Source organism: Equus przewalskii, chromosome 16 (genome assembly GCF_037783145.1).
Source record: "Equus przewalskii isolate Varuska chromosome 16, EquPr2, whole genome shotgun sequence".
NCBI lineage: Eukaryota > Metazoa > Chordata > Mammalia > Perissodactyla > Equidae > Equus > Equus przewalskii.
In genome coordinates this window covers 34,760,599-34,774,531 of record NC_091846.1, presented here as the reverse complement: position 1 = coordinate 34,774,531, position 13,933 = coordinate 34,760,599, and the positions used below count along the sequence as shown (strand labels likewise).

At 38.2% G+C, this 13,933-nt stretch overlaps 1 pseudogene; it reads right to left on the bottom strand.

The window, feature by feature from the left end:
- Nucleotides 1-1,603: 1,603 nt before the first annotated feature.
- Nucleotides 1,604-13,420, bottom strand: LOC103551340 (small ribosomal subunit protein eS7-like; annotated as a pseudogene).
- Between the last annotated feature and the right edge of the window lie 513 nt (nucleotides 13,421-13,933).

The following is a 13,933-nucleotide window of genomic DNA, read 5'->3' as shown; positions in this document are numbered from 1 at the left end:
ATGGTATTGCAGTGGGCCAGGACATTTATTTGGATATGACTAAGGAGAATGTGAGTGAGATACATTTAGTTTAGGTTTATTGGAATGGATTTACGTGCCTAGCAATTACTTCTATGAGCAAGCCATGCCTGGTGGGCCAGCCTTGAAGGTGCACAGCTTAGATCTCCCTTCTAGAGAACACGTTGTCATATTTCCTCCAGCTACTGCACCTTCAGATCTACCACAGAATCACGCCAAGACCATGCTCTCCCTAAGCTGCTCTCAGCCAATGACTGAGCATGGCTGGAGCTCTAGAGCCAGACCATTCCTGCCCGATGCAGAATGGGCAATCTGTGCCCTGGAGCCGTGGCTTTCTCAGAGCTGCACTGCAGTCTTAGGATTCTCCTTCCTTCTCTCTTTCCTTTCACAGGTATCAGATCTTCATCATATTTGAAAGGTTCTCTATACCTTCTGTTCCCCCTCTTCTTTATCTCCCGTGGGCATTCCCCTCAATAAATCTCTTGCACATCTAATTCCATCTTGGTGTCTAGCTCTCTGAAATGACACAGTTAAAGATTTCACAAACTAGTCTCTGTCAGATCTTTGTTTAAACTAAGGTTTGACTGACTCTGATACCAATGATTTTTACACTACACTGTGTTGCCTTTCATCTGCCTAGTAGTCCATCAAATATTCTTTGATTCCTTAATCCAAACTTCAGATCAAGGTCATCTATTTTCAATGACTTCCTAGCATTTGACAATATTTCCCACCTCCCATCCTGACTCCAGAGCGTTTTTTCTAATGTTCTCATCCACTGCAGCCCTACTGATAGATACCACACTCCACCCAAATAGACTGTCATTGCCGGGACAGACCTTTGTTTGTGCTGTTCCCCCTGTCTGAGACAGCTTGACCTATGCAGATTTCGTATTAATGTCTTGCTGATGTGACATGAAAATCTGACTTCTACAGTAGTAACGTAAAACTCATACTGCTACAATAAAGACATCTGTGACAAACTGGTAAACAAGTGGCATTAATTCAAAGAACACAAGATTAATCATTGTTCCAGAAAATTTGAAATGTCTTAAAATCTTATAGATTAGTTATGAAAGACACTTGATATTTTCTCAAATTTAGCAATTCTAAAAATTTACACATTACCAGTAAAGAGACGTGAAGCTTATAGAAACTTTTGCAAAACACTGAAAAAATTTCTTTTGGTCCATCATGCTAGAGAAAAGATTTGATTATCTATCTGTGAATGGACTGAATTGTATTTCCCCAAAATTTTGTATGTTGAGACCTTAATGCTCAGTGTGACTGTATTTGGAGATGGGAACAAGAAGAAGGTAGTTAAGATAAAATGAGGTCATAAGAATGGGTCCATAGGATTAATGTCCTAATAAGGAGATATCAGAGCTTGCCCTCCCCCCTCCCGCCACCATGTAAGGACACAGTGAGAAGGCAGCTGTCTGTAGGCCAGGCAGAGGGTCCTCGCCAGCAAGGGAACCCTGTCTGAACCTTGATCTTGGTCTTTTCAGCCTCCAGAATTGTGAGAAAATAAATTTCTGTGGTTTTTTTGGGTTTTCGTTCTGTCTTTTATTGTGAATGATATTTTATTTAGTCATTTTTGTTTACAACTGAAACTGTGGGAATTCATAATTAACGTCTTTGCCCGTGAGCTTCTTATAAACACCATGAAAAGTTTCAACTTCGTGTTCCACATTGTTCTGCTGTGCCTGGTCCAGATGGACCTTTGTGAGCTGGCTGCCATCCAGTTTCATGACGTTTCACAATTTCCTTTGGGAAAATCAACTCCTCCAGGATCGCATCGTGCATGGCAGTCAGAGTGCGGCTCCTGGGATGCTTTGGCCTGTTTTTTGTGCGGGTTTTTTGAGTTGGCTTAGGCAGAATTCTCCCCTGAGCAGTGAAGACTACGTGCTTCCCACTGAACTTTTTCTCGAATTCGCGTACTAGCCAGACTTGGGTTTTCTGGAAAGATTTCAGTTGAGGAACAGGAATAAAGAAAATAGCTTTCCGACCACCACCAACTTGTATTTCCTTGGCTGCCGTGATGTTCAGCTCCCTCAGCTGGGCCTTAAGGTCCGAATTCAGCTCCAGCTAAAGAAGCGTCTGGGAGATGCCGGACTTGAACTCCTCAGGCTTCTCGGCATTGGGCTTCACCATCTTCGTGCTCGAACTGAAAAGCCCGTCTACAATATTTTGTTATGGCAGCCTAGCCGACTGAGACATGTTCTCTTTTTTCTACGCAACAGCAATTCTCAACCAGGTGTGATCCCCCCAACCCCGGGAATATCTGACAATATCTGGAGACATTTTTGATGGTCACAACTATGGGGATGCTACTGGCATCTAGTAGGTAAAGGTCAGAGATGCTGCGAGAATTCCTACAATGCATAGGACAGCGTGTCTCCCCTCTCCATTTTGCCTGCTCCCAACAAAAAATTACCCAGCTCAAAGTGTTAATAGTGCCAAGATTTTGAAACCTGAGAAACTCTGCTATAGAAAATGATATAGAATCTTGTCTTATGAAGAGGTGATCAAAGAGGATATAGCCAATTATACGGGAAAAGTATTATAGGGAGATGTTAAGCAGATAATTAGTAAATATATTATCTTGTATTTTCTGTGTTTTGTTTGTGATATTTTCATATTTTTAAAACTTGTAATTTATAATTTTTATTTTCTTAAGTAAAAATTTATTTTTATACCCAATTTGGTATTCTTTTTTTAAAAAGATATCTCTCAAAATTGTGTAATCTTCAGTTCTCCAAATCCTGAATTCATTCCAGTTTAGAATTAAGATTAAACACTTATATACAACACTAGTAAATTTTGGCTTCATTATGATTCTGGATCTCAGCATTATCGTTTTATTTTTTGGGTATGATCTGACAATCTAAAAATGCTTAGTAAAGTTTAATGAAACAGAACATTCTTATAAGTGGAATAAAATGCTGTTATTATCGTATATGTAGGCAAGAGATTTGGCCTTTCTCACTAAATCCTCTTTGCCCTTTGCAGAAGATTTTCCTAAGCCGTTAAATAATAAAGCATTCACGGAATGTATCCTGGGGTCTTTTATTTAGTGGTTTATGTTCACATGGGAGTCATCCATAACTTACTCCTGTCTTTCACCCCACTTCTATAAAATTAATTACTAAGTCATGCCAATTTCAAAATTTCTCAAATATTTCCCATCATCTCATTATCTTATTTAGGGCTTCCATCATTCCTCCACTGGACAGCTGACCAGCTTCCTATTTGGATTGCCCACTTCTACTTCATAGTCTATACAGCTACCAAGATGTTCTGTCTGTTAAGGTCATCCACCCATCTGACCGTGTCAGTGCATGTTAAAATCATTCAATGATTTTCTATTTTCATTTCCATTTGTAGGTATCAGAACTTGTTCTTCAGAAAAAATCTCTAGCAGAGGCCTAATGTCTAACACTGATCCAGCTGAATCAGGGGAGGGGCCAGAGCCTTCCCTCCTTAGACCATTCCTTATTCCTTATTCCTATTCTCTGTGGTCCAGGGGCACCTTCATGATACCTATGTGAGACCAGAATGACAGGAATAATTTACCCTCCAAACAAGCACACTTCTGAGAGCGAATGGGGAAATTATTGCTAATTATGCTGTGATAATAGGTGAAAGTAAGGCTGTCCTAGGCATATTAGAAAGTATTGGCACCCCTGGTAGCTCTTGAAGTGTAATCTGCAGACTCCAGCTGCAAGTCAACACGATCAGATTGGCTGGCAGATTTCTGGACCATGCCCTACATCTAGAGAATCATAATCTTGAGCATGTGGGAGAAGGGTAGGGCAGCTCAGTGAGGCACAGTTATCACTGCTTGAATGGATTTGCTAACCCTTTTTTGAACATGCTTTGAGACACTTATCGGCTTACACAGTAGTCCCTGTTTATCCATGGTTTCACTTTCCGTGGGTTCTGTTACTTGCAGTCAATCAGTTAGAAAATATTAAATGGAAAATTCCAGAAATAAGCAATTCATAAGTTTTAAATTGATGCCGTCCTGAGTAATGTGATGAAATCTCATGTCATCCTGCTCTGTTCAGCCCTGGACGTGAATCATTCCTCTGTCCAGTGTATCCACACGGTTCATGCTACCCATTAGTCACTTAGTAGTCCTCTCGGTTATCAGACCCATCATCACGATATCGCAGTGCTTGCATTCAAGTAACCCTTATTTTACTTAATAATGTCCCCAAAGCACACTAGTAGTGCTGATGACAATTGGGTATTCCAAAGTGAAGCCCTAAAATGCTTCCTCTAAGTGAAAAGGTGAAAACTCTCAACTTAATGAGAAAGGAAATCATATGTTGAGGTTTCTAAGATCTATGGAAACTTTTATTACAGTATACCGTTATAATTGTTCTATTTTATTATTAGTTATTGTTGTTAATCTCTTACAGTGCCAAATTTATAAATTAAACTTTATCATAGGTATGTATGTATAGCTTTTTATTGCTGAAATTATCTTAGTGGATTATTGTTATATTATTTTTAGATATCCATTTTCTTCATTAAATTGTTGGCTTCTCAAGGGTAGAGGCTATGTCTTACTGATTTTAGAACATCTCATACTACTTGGCACATGGTAGTTGCTCAATAAGTAGTTGATGAATAAATAAGTTGGTAGATGAATAAATGAAGATAATGTTCACTACCTCTCCTAATCCAACTGGCTCCCTAAATAACTATTCTGGGGTCGACCTCAAACTATCCGACAATTTATTTTTCCTAAGTGATTATATTATTATGTTCAGAAAACTAGCTAAATGGGTGTGTGGATATTAAAGTCCTAAATCTAGTATATTTGCTTGAAAATGTCATCATATGAGATTTTAGAATCGGAAAATCTCTTAGATTTCTACACTTTACAGATGAGAAACTGAGGCTCTGAACAATGCATCAGAAATTGAACAAAGATGAGTCGCTATCCCTGAGGTGGCAATGCAGGACTGTGTTCCTGACACTTTTCTAAAGTCCCTGCCCCAAGAGGTAATGCCTGGCCTAATGTTAGGGGCAGGCACTGAATAAGATAACATCATTTTGTTATAATATTATAGGTCAAGTTACTTAAGAAGCAGACTCTTGAGATGGAGTTTAGCTGGCAGGATGCTTATTAAGGAGCACCTTTTGGATGAACACTTGTGCAATGGAAGGGAAGAAAGCAGGGTTGGGCAGAGGAAGAGGCTGAGCTGCAATACAGTCCCAGTGATTGTTTCTGTTGATCCCAAAGCTCCAGGGCAAGACCGGCCCTTCAGAGTTGTCCTGGGTTCAGTCAGGATGGCCAGCACTTTATACTCCTGTGTTGAATGTGGGCTACCTCAGAAAAGGTCTGACCCGGGTTGAGGCAGTTCTCTGCATTTGAGATGATCCCTAACTGGCTGAAAGAAGAGGGCTGGCTCCCAGCGTTAGGGCACCAAGTTCTTCCTGGAAGGGAGGATCTAGGCAGTGGACCGCAGTGTTACTGTTATGGCACAGAGGGCACGGTCTGCTTGCTGCAAGACAAAAGCAAATCTTCAAGAGGCAAGATGGTGTCAGAGAAAGAGCATTTTATTACAGCTTGCTAGCAAGAGGGAAGATGGCTGACTAATGTCCAAAAGAATCGTCTTAAGGAGGGCACACAATCTTGAAGCAGTTATATAGGCCAGTGGGTTATAGGGGAGGGGTTAAGAGTGTTGACCCTCTGGTGTTACAGACTGGGAATCGCCACACTAGATCTTTCCGTTTCGTTGATGATGGCTATCAGCATAGACTCTCTGTTTGGGGGCGGTCATCACATTCCTAGGGAACTCAACAGAATGAAGTTATCGTCTTACCACAGCTGGGAGGTATATGCACTAGCAGGGGTCATAAAATCTACAGATCAGGTGGATCTCCTGGAAGGTGCAAATCCAGCTGGGTTAGTTAGTTAGAGGTTGTTCAAAGTTACAACATGGTCTCTTTTCTACCATATGGCTTCCCTTAAGTCAACCTTGTGTTGAGCCAGTTTCATTACTATAAGAAGCTTTCATCAGGATAGATTTTTATTAGGGATATGGATGAGGAATCTTCTTTGAATCAAGTAACCTAAGCTGATGGAAGGGCTAGACTTGTCAGTTGGGTCTCAGTTCACAATGCAGCCGTATATAGAGTGATATAATAGCAAATTTAGATGAGAGGACTCTGAAATTCTTGCTGTGATTTTTTGGAGATTTCCTGGATCTCAGTTTTTTTGGAGAATCTTTGTTACTATGTTGGGATATGTGTAGAATTTTAGCAAATTCCTTTCAGTATGGATTGAAGTAACTTTTGTTTTCTTTTCGATTATTTGATAACTTAGATTTCTTAATATAAAATAAGGTTTGACTGCATTACAAAAATAAATCTGACAATCATGGTGAACCATTTTTGAAATATAATGCTGTAATAAATTTCACCAATTTTTACTTAAAATTTTCAAATGTGTATGTATATGTGAAGTTGGCCCGAATTTCTATTTTATCTATTGTTATATTTAGATATTAAGGTTATGCAAAAAATAGTAACATAAACTGGAAAACTAATCATATATTTTTATTTTCCAGAGGGGTTGTATAGCACTATACCTTGTTGCTTTAATTTGGCACATTTTTGCCGAGTGATTAACTAATTAACTTTTAGATTCCTTCAGTGATTTCTACCTCTTCTGGGTCAATTTTGTTAATTATATTTCCTAGGAAGAAAAATGTCTTTTATACTGATATTTTCAAAGATTTAGCATAAGCTAATACCTGGTATTATTTTTAATCGTTTGTGTACTGTGCTATGTATCCTGTCTCATTCTAAATTTTAGTATTAGGATTTTATTTTAAATTACATTCTTTTAGAGACTAGTTATTTTGACTGATTTCTTTTATTTTCAAATAACTCCTTTTTAGATTCATTAATTCTGCTTTTTAATTTTTACCTTAAATTGTTGATTCACGCATTTAAAAAAAATCGTTTCTTCTAATTTCCCTAAAATTATTTTGTTATTCTTCCTTTACAATTTGTGGAATTACAGATTTAGTTAACATTTTTCTCCTTTATTTCTTTTTTCTTTTTTTAAATAGCAAAAACATTTAAGATCAAGAAAATTAGTCTTTTGAGTAACTTTGGCCATTTCCCAGGTGTTTTGCATTCAGTTTTAACATTTGTGCTACTTAAAAATTTTTCTATAATGGTTATTTTGATTTTTAGTATAGCTCTTTATGAGGCTGATAAATTTTTCAAATATTTGAAATTTTTGTGTGATGTTTTGATATTTATTTGTACGGTTTTTTTTATTTATTTATTTTTTTTTGCGTGTGTATTAGTTTCAAAGAATGTTTACCATGGAATTTTTGGAGTTTTCTTTTAATTTTACTTATACTTTTTTTAATGGCATCATATAAGAACTATTTTTGCAAAAGTTCCACAGATCCTTGAGAAAAAGAAGTGCATGTATTTCCATTTTCCATATAGAGTTCAATATAAATATGTTGAAAACATTATTAAGTATTTAGGATTTTTCATATCATTTTTAATATTATTTACTTATTAAAGCCTGTGAACATTGTGTTAAAATCTCTACCTCCTATATTGTTTCTATTTATTTTTAATTGGTTTTGCTTCATTTATTTTATATTACATTATAAAGTATAATTGTTTATGACTCCAATGTCATTAGTATAGATTGTGTCTTCATATAAAAATAAGATTATGCATATTTTAATTTTTGTTGAAGGCTTCTTTTCTGTTATTAACATAAAGTGGCTGTTTCTTTTTCCTTGGATTGAACTGCAGCATTTTGTTCAAACATTTGCTTGTAACCTTTCTTTGCTATTTTGTTTTAGGAGGCCTATCGCCACTGGCTTCTGTTTTGAGGCCGAGTCTAAGAGCTATCTTTCAGCAGAGGTGTTTATGATTATAAATGTTACATCTGATTTTATTTTGTCACTTTGGAGATTTCTATATTTTGCTGTTTTGTGTGTTTTGCTTCTCTTAAAATTTTCTTTGCTCTTTCTGTCATATGAAATGTGTTCATTTAAATTTTTTTGGCTTAATCTTTTGGAAGAAAAAAGCCTCTGAAAACAGTATTTTAGAGGTTACTTTTAAAATTAAAAAACGGCATATTTGAACATATATTTTGCTGATTATCAGTGTCATGAATGAACCAGAAACGGTTGCCACCCTCCTGCTACACGAGTGCCCACTTTCATCCACACTTTCTGCTTCATAGCGTTTTTGATAAGATAGGGGATTTCGGAATGAAAGGATATTATTAAATTATTATATATTAACACTAAGTACCTATTCTTTCTAAATCATTTTTCATATTTTCTTTTACAATTATTATCACGTTGAAGTGAGTTCCATGCCTTCCGTACATCCTTTTATATCATAGCTTCACTTCTTGGCTCTCTTTTTAATTGATCTTTTTAACAGTTAACGTTTTCAGAAAGAACTCTGGGGATGTCTTTTGTGAGCCTGTGCGTTACGAAGAATAATTTTCTCCTGTCTCATTACTTGAATGATCACTTGGCAGAACACAGGGTTTGGTGGCAACTCTTTTTTTTATTTTCCCCCAAAATACATATCTCCAAGTTGTGTTTTTTTTTTTTTTTAACTTTTTGAAAATGATTTTTAAGGCTATAGAGAAGCCCAGGGCCAGTGGCAGAGGTTTTCTTCTGAGAGCTGGAACTCCTGTGTGGCCTGCCCCCAGCCTCAGGAATGTAGGATTTGCTCTTTCTGTCTTAAAAATTCACAACTTCGCCAGAATATGATAAGAAAAAGGTAAGACCTTTTGATGTAAGACCTGAGGTCTTTCTTGAAATCTTTCCTAGATTCCCTTACATAACTTAGGCAAACATTACAAACATTTTAACGTATTGGGGAAACATAAGAACATTTGACTCTATTAGGAAAGCTTTACTCTTTTATACCATTTATTTTTTATTCTGTCATATTTGTTGTGTTTTTTTTCAGGAAATCAATTATCCATTTCTTATATCTTTATTTTCTGCCTTCCATTTTAATTACAAAACTTTTCTTATCTTCTCTTTCTGTTGGAGGAGGTCATTGAGAGGATGTGACTGCTGGTTGACCCATGAGTTGGATGCTGGCAATCAGAGGCTCCTTACCTCCTCCCCTGGCCTTGGAAGGTACTTCTGCCCACAGTAGGAACGGGTTTCAAGGACACAGCCTTGCGAGTAAGGTGTTGCTGAGATCATCTGGACTGAATACGTGACTGAACCCAAGTAAGTCCTCTATACAAGCTTTTAGATTTTGGCGAGCATGCGTAGAGATCTGCTCATATTGCTGCTGCCCAGGACAAGTCTTCTAAGTTAACTTCTCTTGTTTGTTAAACTGCCACCTACCCATCTGGTGTGGTCTGCTCCTTTCCTCAGTTTCCCCTTGTGCTCTGTGTACAGGGGCTAGTTTATGAACCAACACCTTCTGCCTTCTTGAAGTGCTTCTTAAGTTCGTTGCCTATTGGACTGACTTAATTTTCTATAATATTGCTAATAATATCTTGCTCATCCTTTATCCTGAGAGTGCCTAGCTCTTTGTAAAGACATATTGAATGAATGATTTACTTTTATTGTAATTTTATATCATTATAGTCTTTTGTTCTTTTTTTAAAACTCCCTGATCCAGTTTCTTTTCTATCTAAATGTTAACATTATATTGCTTCATAGATCTATGTTTTCTTCAGTTTCATTGGGAATAAGGTTCTTGCAAGAAAGAATTTATTATTTTACCATTTTCTGTAATAGATCTTTTTTCAAAAGTATACTTTTCTTTTGCATTTTTAGTACTTACATCCTTACCCTTTTTTAAAGTGCAGACTATTTTCATAAGTATCATGCCTACCTTTCTTTGGTTTTATTGTTTTCTTTCCCTGAATGAGCAGAGTATGTCCCACCATGACATTTGGATGCAAACAGTGTTGGCAGTTTCTCTTGGATTAGCCTCACTGTCCACTTCACAGCTGTTGGAGCTGTCTCAGATTTTAAACCAGAGGCAAGTGTTGTTGGTGTTAAGAGTCTCTGAAATTCCTAGTGTTTAGATGGCCTTTCTGTAATAAGGTTCAGCTGGCTTTGGAGGGATCTGTTTCCTGCTCCAATTGCATTACATTGCTGTGAGCTGAGGAATAAATTCCTGGATAATTGAAGCACTCGTTATTTTTTCCTTTGCCAATGATAGTGAATAAATAATCAACAACCTTCTCACTGCTCCCAGATCTCTCAAGCTTAGACCATCTCTACAGCTGCATTAAGGCCCCTGGAGGTCAAGCATCACATTTTCATAAGCTTCGCTTTCCAGCCACATGTTTTATATTTCCAGGAATTATTATCTTGCAATGGGTAGAAAGGGTGGTACTATTTTCACATGGGCATGGATCGCAGGAACGTAGGCTCATGTGGGCAACATGACTCTGGCTACATCAGAAAGCGAACTGCAAACACATAGTGGAGTCTTCCATTTATTGGTCAGGAATGTCTCCAATGAGGCAGGACGGAAGTCGTATTAGTAAGGCTGGTTCTGGCTTTGGCACTGAAGCACTAACCCGCCAAAGTTAACCCTTCAGTTTCTGACTCATGGAGAGATCTGGAAGATCCAAGGGGAGGGGCTGGAACACTCAAGGGACTAGAGCAAGTGGCAATTAGGCAGCTGAAATTAAAATTTCAAAATTTTACTAACTCGTATGGCTGTACCAGTATAGATGTCTGGCTACCTCCTGCCCCGTCCTAGTATTTTTCCTTAGAAAAATGCCTTGTTTAGTTACAATTTCTTTGGAGTCGTTAATTATTTCTAGTATCTGATGGGAATAAACTTTGAACCATTTTTTGAGTTTTCAAGGTTGTTTCATTGTGGGATACCATGGAGGGGAGATAAGTCATGGAGTATTATAACTATTTAATCTGTTTCACAAAGGAGGATATAGAAACTCAAGAACTTTGTCTAAATTAACAGGGCCTGTGACTAGAATCTTCTTTTCCTCTACTCTTCTGCCTCTTGCCATATTGAAATCTTGGATCATATCCTTTCCTGTGTGTAGCTCATCCTATAAGAAATAGAACTATTGCCAAAGAAACTTTGGTTAGGAGCTATGAATTTGAACCTTGGCTTTGTTACTTACTTTGCTGTCTGATCTTGAATGACTCACTGAATCTCTCTGAATTTGGTTTTGTTCACTGTAAAATATGCTTTCCAGAAGATCAGATAAAATAAAGGGTGTGAGAAAGTTTAGTATGTTATAACATTGAAACGTTAGTTGTGTATGAATGCATGTGTGTTTTATATTTTCTATGAGGTTGAAACATCATTGATGTTATGTGTTTGATCCCCTCTTAAAGAAGAATGCATTGTGTATGGTAGATATTATATATATTTGCTCACTAAACATAAACATAAAGTGGGCACTGATCATTTGTTCAATTCTGCATAATTTAGGTGAGGGCACTCTGAGCATCTAACCAGACTTTATTAAATGTGAAGGGACGAGCCAGCCATGGTGCTCTAGTAATTAAGATTCGGTGCGCTCACTGCCACGGCCCGGATTTGTTTCCCGGTCGTGGAACTACACCATCCACCTGTCAGTTGTCATACTGTGGTGGCGGCTCATTTAGAGAACTAAACTAACAACTAGGATCTACAGATATGAACTGAAACTTTAACAACAATAATAAAAAAAAGTGTGAAGGGATACACTAGGAGCTACGAGCCACTGGCTTACTAGTTCCAACTGAGCTCGGTTTGGGCTCTCCTTCATGGGCCCTGTGCTTAGGTCCATGCCTCACCCGAGGACTGCTGTTCTGGTCAGTTCCTGGCTTTCCAAGCCTGTCTATGACTTCAACCTATGTGCATCAGAGCACTGCAGTTCTCTCTAAGTAAGAAGGCAACATAAGTTATCATCCAAACCAGGATGCTCATGAGAATAAAAGGTGCTGTTAAGAATTTGACCAGGATAGCAAGAATAAGCTGGGGCCATCCTAGGCAAGCTTGGATATATAGTTTCCAAAATGATAAGAGAATCACCCATAGTAATGAGAAGGAGGGATGAAGTTGAGGAGGGTGTCATTTCCTTATAGAACAGGTTGATTTTTTAAAAAGTCATTCCTGTAGAAAAGCCAACTAACCATGCTTAGATTCAAACAGTCCTAAGCATTTTCCATTCGCATTTAGAAATAATTATTTTATCTTGCTATGAGAACATAAATCTAAAACTTGAGATTTGGCTTGCCAGCTATTCTTTTTCAGAGGACACACACAAATTCAAGCAATTTACATTAGAGTTTAGATATTCCATTTGTAAAAATACCAGCTCATAAACTTAGAAAATATGGCTTCATATTCAGAGATCTAATTTATAAAGTGTTACTTTGCCACCCACTTTTAGCTGTGTCTGTTAAATAGAAACAACATTGTTTCCAATAATAGCTCTTGAAAGGTGTGTTTCCATCCTGGTTTATTCCTTAATTGCAGAGACTTTTATTGTTTAAATTGCTCATGGTACTTTTGGAAACCCTACCTGAAACCTAAGCAAAGCGCTGAGCCATTCCCCCTCCATTTTTCATCAAATGTTTCCACTCCCTCCCTTCTTTCTTCTCCTGTACAAACACAGACCTTTATCTGGCAGTAGAAAGAAAAATGCATCTTATGAAAGCTTTGGAAAAGGATTCAATTCCCTACATCAGAGGTCCACCTCTCCTGGGACCTCATTATTTCTTTGAGGTTCTTGCCCTGCAAGTCAGGTCTGTCCTCCTGGCCCTCCTTCCTGTTTTTTCAGCCTTCTGCTCTCCCATCAAATTCGTCTAGAGAGGTGGAGTGCACTGTTTTTCCAGCACTGGCCAATTCCCCAATAACGTAACTGTATTTCTAATGTTTAAAACAACATGTTAAACATACCAGAATTTTTAAAATATAAAAAACAAACACCTACGAAGACCAGAGAAGTTTGGAGTTTAAAATTTTTCTTAAGACAAGAAGATCAAGAGGACACACGGATATGGGAAAGTTTGATTTTTCTGTTAAGTGCAAAACAAACAAGGCAGGGGGGAAAAAAAGCAGGGAGGGATGTCCTGACAAATGTTGCCAGCAGCCTGAAACCAAAGAACATACTTAAAAATTCTGTCTGCTCAGGTGAAAACTTGACAGGTGGCACCCTGAACGTAGCTGGACATGTTCAGTCTGCCCTACCCTGTGGCTTCTGATGTTCCTGAGTCTTTCTCCAGCAGCCAGACAGCTCAGTTGATGTCTGGACATAGCACAGTGCTCCCGTCCACTGTTTCCAGGACATCAGCACCTGGAGGCTGTCGGTAGATTTGCTCTCTGTGGAGGACGTCTCTTCCCTTTTTCTTTTTGTCACTGGTGGTGCGGAACTGCTTCTGCTCATCATTCTCTTTTAATCTGGCCCAGTGATAAAAAAGACCTACTGGGGCCCGCCTGGCAGGTGAAGCATCCAGATGCTAAGCTCCAGGATTAATTTTTCTAGCGCTGGCATCTGGGAGGCAGCTTCTTTCCCCTGGCTTGGCTGGCAGACTGGGTTAACCCCTCATAGTCCAAAGGTTCATTTGATGTGTCAAATTAGCAGTCTGGCTCTCTTGGCAGGCAGAGCCACAATGATGCTCTTTAAATGCAGGAATCTGTATTTAAACATCAGATCCTTGAAGTTTTATCAGAGCCTTTGTCCCGTGAGGGACAAAAAAACAACAGTCCCTGGAGATGATGAGAAGACTGAGTGATGTGCACGCTTTTTGAAGCAACACCTGCGGAGTGTGTTCTGAACAGGGGAGGCCATTGTCAGCATCCAGCAAAAGAAAGGAAAGGCAGAACCTAGGAAGAATGTTCCACTAGCTGGAAATGATAGTGGATGGAAAAATTACTTCAGAAAGAACATAGATGCCAT